The 6000-nt window shown below is 39.7% G+C and overlaps 1 non-coding gene across 1 annotated transcript; it reads right to left on the bottom strand.

Annotated features, from left to right (window-relative positions):
- Positions 1-4492: 4492 nt before the first annotated feature.
- On the bottom strand, positions 4493-4599 carry LOC136168006 (U6 spliceosomal RNA). Its single transcript, XR_010663173.1, has one exon. It is a non-coding gene; the product is annotated as a U6 spliceosomal RNA (small nuclear RNA).
- Positions 4600-6000: the final 1401 nt, after the last annotated feature.

The raw sequence follows: 6000 nt of genomic DNA, 5'->3' as shown, positions 1-6000 counted from the left end.
ATAATGTTTGTCAGGTGTATAACTTTCCACACTTTTACTTCAACCTTTCCAAATTCCTGTGTTTTAAGAGTACCTCTTGAAATAATGCCTCTTAGACTTTTTTAACATTCAATTTGACAACTTCTGACTTTTAACTGATGTTTTAATTTATGTTTATTCTGATTATTAGTATATCTGGCCTTATTTTTACTATCTTTTTTTGGGAGGGAGTGTCACTTTTTAATATACTGCTTTTGGGTTGATTGACGTTTATTTTTTTGTTGTTGACATGTCATTTTCCTCCTTCTATTGGTTCAAAAGATATATACATATAGATATATGTCTTACTTTAGTGAATACCACTGACTTTTTAACATACATTTATTAATGAAGGTGAAAATTAATGTACTAATTCACTTTCTACACAAATGCAAAGGCATTAAGATACTTTAACTTCAATTACCTTTTTTCTGATTTATTGTTCCCAGCATTTCAGTTCTGACTTTGTATTAAATGTACAAATTATATATGATTTTTGTCATCACTTTGTTTTCTATTGAGAGTGTTGTTTAAATTTGACTATATTTACCTATGTCTTCTCTAATATTTCTCTTTTCAGTTTAGTTCTTAATTGAGTCCAGTTTCTTCTTTCTGAAATGTATCTTAGAAGTTCAGTTGTCGAGTCTTTCAGTTGTAAAATCACTTTGCTTTAATCTGTATCTCACTCTCATTCTTAAAATGGTGAGTATCCAATTCTCAGGTCTTTGAAGATGTTATTCTACTGTTCTTTAGCTTGAAGTGTTGCCATTGAGAAATCTGCTATCTAATTCCTTTTTTTAGTGAGTAATCCTATTTTTTTTTATTTCTTTTTTTTAAAATCTACCTGCTTTTAAGGTCTTTTGTTTTTAGTGTTTGGCAGTTTCACTACTAAGTTTCTTGGTTTGGATTTCCTATTATTTATGCTGAATTATATGTAGGCTTCCTACATCTGTGGAGTCACATGTTTTTTATGCTTTGGAAATTCTCAGTCATTACTGCTTCAAACTTTGCCTCTCTTTCCTTCTCCTCCTCTTTGATGATTAAATGGATTTTTAGGTCTTCTCAATCTATCCTGCATATTCCACATCTTTTTTCATATTTTTCATGTCATATCATTCTGTGTTGATATATCTGAGTACTTTCTCCAGAGATGTCTTCCAGATCAGCGTATTTGGTTAATCATGACCTGTGAGAACACTGGGTGCTGTCTTATAGAGGGCATCCTTGTTTGTGCTTGGAGTGAGGAAGTACTGCTCCCCCAAGGCTGCTCTAAGCATTCGAGGGTCCTGAGAAATGTAGGCTCTGAGGCGCAGCGTCTTCAATTTCGAGCTCAAGGATTAGTCTCCTAGTATTGTTTATGGATCTGCTGTATACATACAGCAGATGTATGTACATACATCTGTATGTATGTATATACAAACATGGTTGTATTTCACTTTTATTTACTACTCACTGCCCGCCACTGTTTAGTGTTTTGAGAAAGGTGCCTCAGAATATCTGGCCTACTGTATGCTGAGATGCCATTTGAATTTTAAAAGCCTAAAGATGGCACTGCAAAATTTCACCATGTTTTTGGCATATTCCAAAACAATTTTGAACCCTGATTTTCTTTCCTTTGTTTGATTTAAAATTTAATGACAAGATTGGAGTTCTGTTTATCTAAATTTTTTTTTTTAATATCTAGGACGGAGAATTGGGGAGTTTCCATTAGAAAATTGCTTCCAGTCTGAAACTGTCAGATTAAAGAAAGTTGGGCCACTGTTGTTTAACCTTCTATGAATCCACTGAGCTGTGATGTTATGCAGTCTTGATTGCTTCATCTTGCCCATAAACACATAATAAAATGTTTTGTCCAAAGTCTGTAAACAATTCCCACAGCAGTCTTCAGATCTGCTCATGCTAGTAATTGTTGAAATATCCTTCCTTTGTGTTTATATGGTGGACCCACATGAGCTCTTAGTAGTTACCTCCTTTGTTTCAGTTTCATAATCAACCACAGAATTTTGCTAGAAATCAACACCAAGCCTCTTGGTCTCTAGATTTCTGTATCACTCTTTGTATTTGAAGTAGGACCCCTTACTCTAATTAGTCTTCTGGCATGACTTACTGAAGATCACTGAATATGTTTCTGAGATCATATCTAAATATCCTTTTAATTCTCTGGGCAGTAATTTCTTTTGATCCCATGACTGGGACTGATTTTTCAGGTTGTTGGGTGTTCTCTCCATGTCTTTTTTTCCTGTCCGGGGCTTGGTTTCCCTCTTTGTGATGTTCTAACCTGATCACGTGGAAGTATTCTGCTGTGATGAGGATTAAGTAAACAGGAACTGGTAGCTTTGCTTTCCCTTTGCCATCTGTTAGTATTACCTGTGCTCAGTTCCTTTTTAAAAATTCATCTTCTTGATCTAAATCTGCTTTTAAATGAAACTTTTCTTTGGCATTCCAGTCTCAACTATTTTGAGTATTAGTTTCTCTTGCTTTTTCTTAATCTTTTGGAAAATTTCTATCATTTTCTAACTTCTACAGAGGTATTTGGAAAATCTGGGCCAGAGGGCTAATTGTGTAGTGTTGGGGAGGAAGAAAATTTTCTCTACCCTTCTGAGTTCTTCTTGCTGGTCTAATAATTAAATTGACATGAAATACATTAACAGAGGAAAATCAAACAAAGTTTAATAGCATGTATATACGGGAGAGACCCAGGAGAACTGAGTAACTTGCCAACATGGCCAAAACCCTCATCTTGAATATCGTCTTTGGCTAAAGAGAACAGAGAATATTTGGAGGTAGTGGTTTGGGACTTCAAAGGGGAGAAGGCAAGTCACAAGAAGATGGGAAAGCAAGTGTTTGGTAAATAGGTATTTGTTGGACCAGGCAGAGACAGTGGACACAGAGTGGAGTCTTAAGATATGTCTGATGATAATTCTATCCTGGGAATAGGCCTGTTACCTGAATTCTTTAGGGAGCTAAGGGGGAGGTAAAAAGAAAAATTTCCTGAGTCTTCTGTCTCTTAAAAGTAATCAACCTAAATTAATCCTTGTGCCAAAGAGACATATTATGGGGTGGCAAAGTCTGCCCCCCTGCAGCAGTCACACTGTTGTCTCAGAGGCTTCCCTCTCCTTCCCATCCAGGATCCTCTCTGACTTAGGGCTGTTCTCAACTGGCATTTTCAACAAATAAATCAATAGTTTAAGAACTGATAGCCTCCTGATTATTGAGTCCTTCTTTCCACGATCACATGCTACATTCTTACGTATGTTGACTTGTCTCATGGTATAATTTCCTGAACTCTTTCATTGATCTATAATAACTCATCCTGTAATTTATACTAGAGTCAAAATGTGTGCCCTACAAGTTTGGTCCTATGCATAGACAGATACTTGACAATTACTTAAGTTACAAATAAATGTATAAACAGTATTTTGAATTGTTTGTAAAGAAGATTTTTTTTTTGCCCAAAAATTTCATAGGTTTCTAGACATAAGCTCTTCTAAGGGGAGACTTTGCCATATCTTTCATAACCAATCCCATTACTAGTTATGGCAGCAGGCGTCTTAGTGGTTAGGACATAGACTGCATTCAGATATACACAACTTGGTTTGGATTCTGGCAGTATCACTTATTAGCAGAGTGATCGTGGGTAGATTCACCTCTTGGAGTCTCAATTTCCTCAAATGAGGCTAATTTTCCTTTAAAATGAGGCTAGTAATAGTACCCACCTCATAAGATTGTTGGGATGGTTCATTGAGATAATATATGTAAAGCGCTTGAGCACAAAATGAGACACTCAGGAAGAGCTCAACACGTTATCGCTAATTATTATTTGCCTGCTCTGTGCCAGTCATCATGCTGGCCCCGGGGGAGATGGAGATGGAAAAGGATTTCACGATCAGTGAAGTCAGGAGCCACTGAAATGAGTAAATACAGCATCATTTACAATGTGCTGCAGGGATATGGGTGATGAACTCGTTCTTTTTTGCATAGGTAATCTGGGAAGACTGCTTCGAGGTGGTAACATATGAATAGCATATTGTGCAGGGGGCTCAGTGTTTGGCTTGCAGATGCCGTGTGGTAAATTTTTGGAGACTGGATTATGCTCATTGGCCATAGACCCAGGGATGCTGTCTAGCTGGTATCCATATACATGTGGTATCATGTATTTTTCATTTTTCTCCTATGTATATTTCCAAATGGTATAGTATGTAAGTCTCAACCATGTTGCATTTGTACTTGGCCCAAATTTGTACCTATTGTTCCTCATAATTCCACCATAGCTTGTGTGTAATCCTTGATTGGATTGTTACTAATATTTCATCTTATTAAAGATGAAAGTCCTTGGGGGCAGGAAGTGTTCACCCAGAGAGTACGCAGCATGTAGTAGGTCCTTGGTAATGTTTGATGAATGAATGAACTTCTTTGACTGCTGACCCCACCGCTGGTTATGGTATCTTTTTTTGTGTGTGTGTAATTTTTTTTTTAAAGTATGAAACGCTTCACGAATTTGCGTGTCATCCTTGCGCAGGGGCCATGCTAATCTTCTCTGTACCGTTCCCATTTTAGTATATGTGCTGCCGAAGCGAGCACTGGTTATGGTATCTTGAGTGAGTCTCTTAACCCCTCAGAGCTCTACCTGTAAAGTGGGTTGGCATATCTCCTAGGGTGATTGTGAGCACTAAGTGAGGTGACGCCCAGTGCCCAGTCAGTAATAAGCGTGCCTTAAACAGTGGTGACCATCAGCATCACTCCGTTCTGACTGGCATGCCGCTGACTCCAGGGGCTTTCCATAGACTGCATGGCAGAGTGAAGCCTGGGGCCGTTTGCTGCACCTGCTGGCAGAGGAGAGGTTTCTGAACTCTTTCCTAATGCTGGGATGAGACCTGTCAGGTAATAAGGAGTTTATACTGAACATGACTGAAGGGGCCTTTTGGAACCTGGATGGCCCCTTGGATTGCTCCCTGTCCTCCCACCCACTCTTGATTCCTCTGTGAGTGTTCAAGGGTGTTACTGACTTGGGGAGGGACCACACATGAGTCCCCTCCTCTCCTCCTGCCTCCTGAGCTTCACTGTGAAATGGAAGCTATTTAAGGCTTCTCTCCTGTCAGTCACCAGGTGGAGAGGAGTCACAGAGAAGGTGACTTCCATCTGGGGCTCAGTGTATCGAAATATAAAACTCTGGGGAAGAAAGCCTCTCTGAATGTAGAAACTGCAGACCCTAGGAGGCCTCTGGGGCCACAAAGTATGAATTAGAAGAAAGATAACTTACCCATTTTTAAGGTTTTGGAGAGGAAAAAACATTAAATTTAAGCTATAAGTGTTTTTACGTGTTCAGACCCACCAAGTGAAGCTTATTGGTGGTTTCGTGGGACCTTCCAGGAAGTCATCCATAAATTTTATTCCCTTATTTATTCATTCACCCCCTCAGCAGTTGTTTGGTGAATGCTCCCTGAGCCTGAGACTTGCTAATAAATGGTGAGTGAGGATTAAAGTTAGTTTTAGCCCTTGCTGCCTCTCTGAACCTGTTCTGAGGGTGTTGAAGGACTGCTAGCTTGGAAAGACTTTGGCAGTGAGGAGAACTAAGGCCAGAGAAGGTGCACGGCCTTTGATGAGTAAATTGTCCCCAAAGTTCTGAGAACAGTTCCATGAAGCAGGTCAGATGCAACTCTTGAAGTCCAGCATGTGTCCAGCATGCTCCGGCCCGAGCCAGGGAGATTGTCCCACACTCTGGATGTATTCCAGCAGCCCTGACAGGCAGACTTTACAGGGCTTCCAGTGGCCTTGGAGATTCCTCTTTGCTATATTTCTGGTGCTTCTCATCTGTGTCCCACTCTTAAAACTCAAGACCTGACCAACTCAGCCAGGTTTTGCCAGGTTGGCAGGCCCGAGGCTGCCTTTGTGGTAGAGTTAAATGGCCAAGAAAGTCCTGCTGGGTACTGGTCCCACGTAGGTCTGGAGCAAGAAGCAGGCAAGCCAGGGACTCAGTACAGT

Source organism: Muntiacus reevesi, chromosome 4, assembly GCF_963930625.1.
Source record: "Muntiacus reevesi chromosome 4, mMunRee1.1, whole genome shotgun sequence".
NCBI classification, from domain to species: Eukaryota; Metazoa; Chordata; class Mammalia; order Artiodactyla; family Cervidae; genus Muntiacus; species Muntiacus reevesi.
This window is presented reverse-complemented; position numbering and strand designations above follow the sequence as displayed.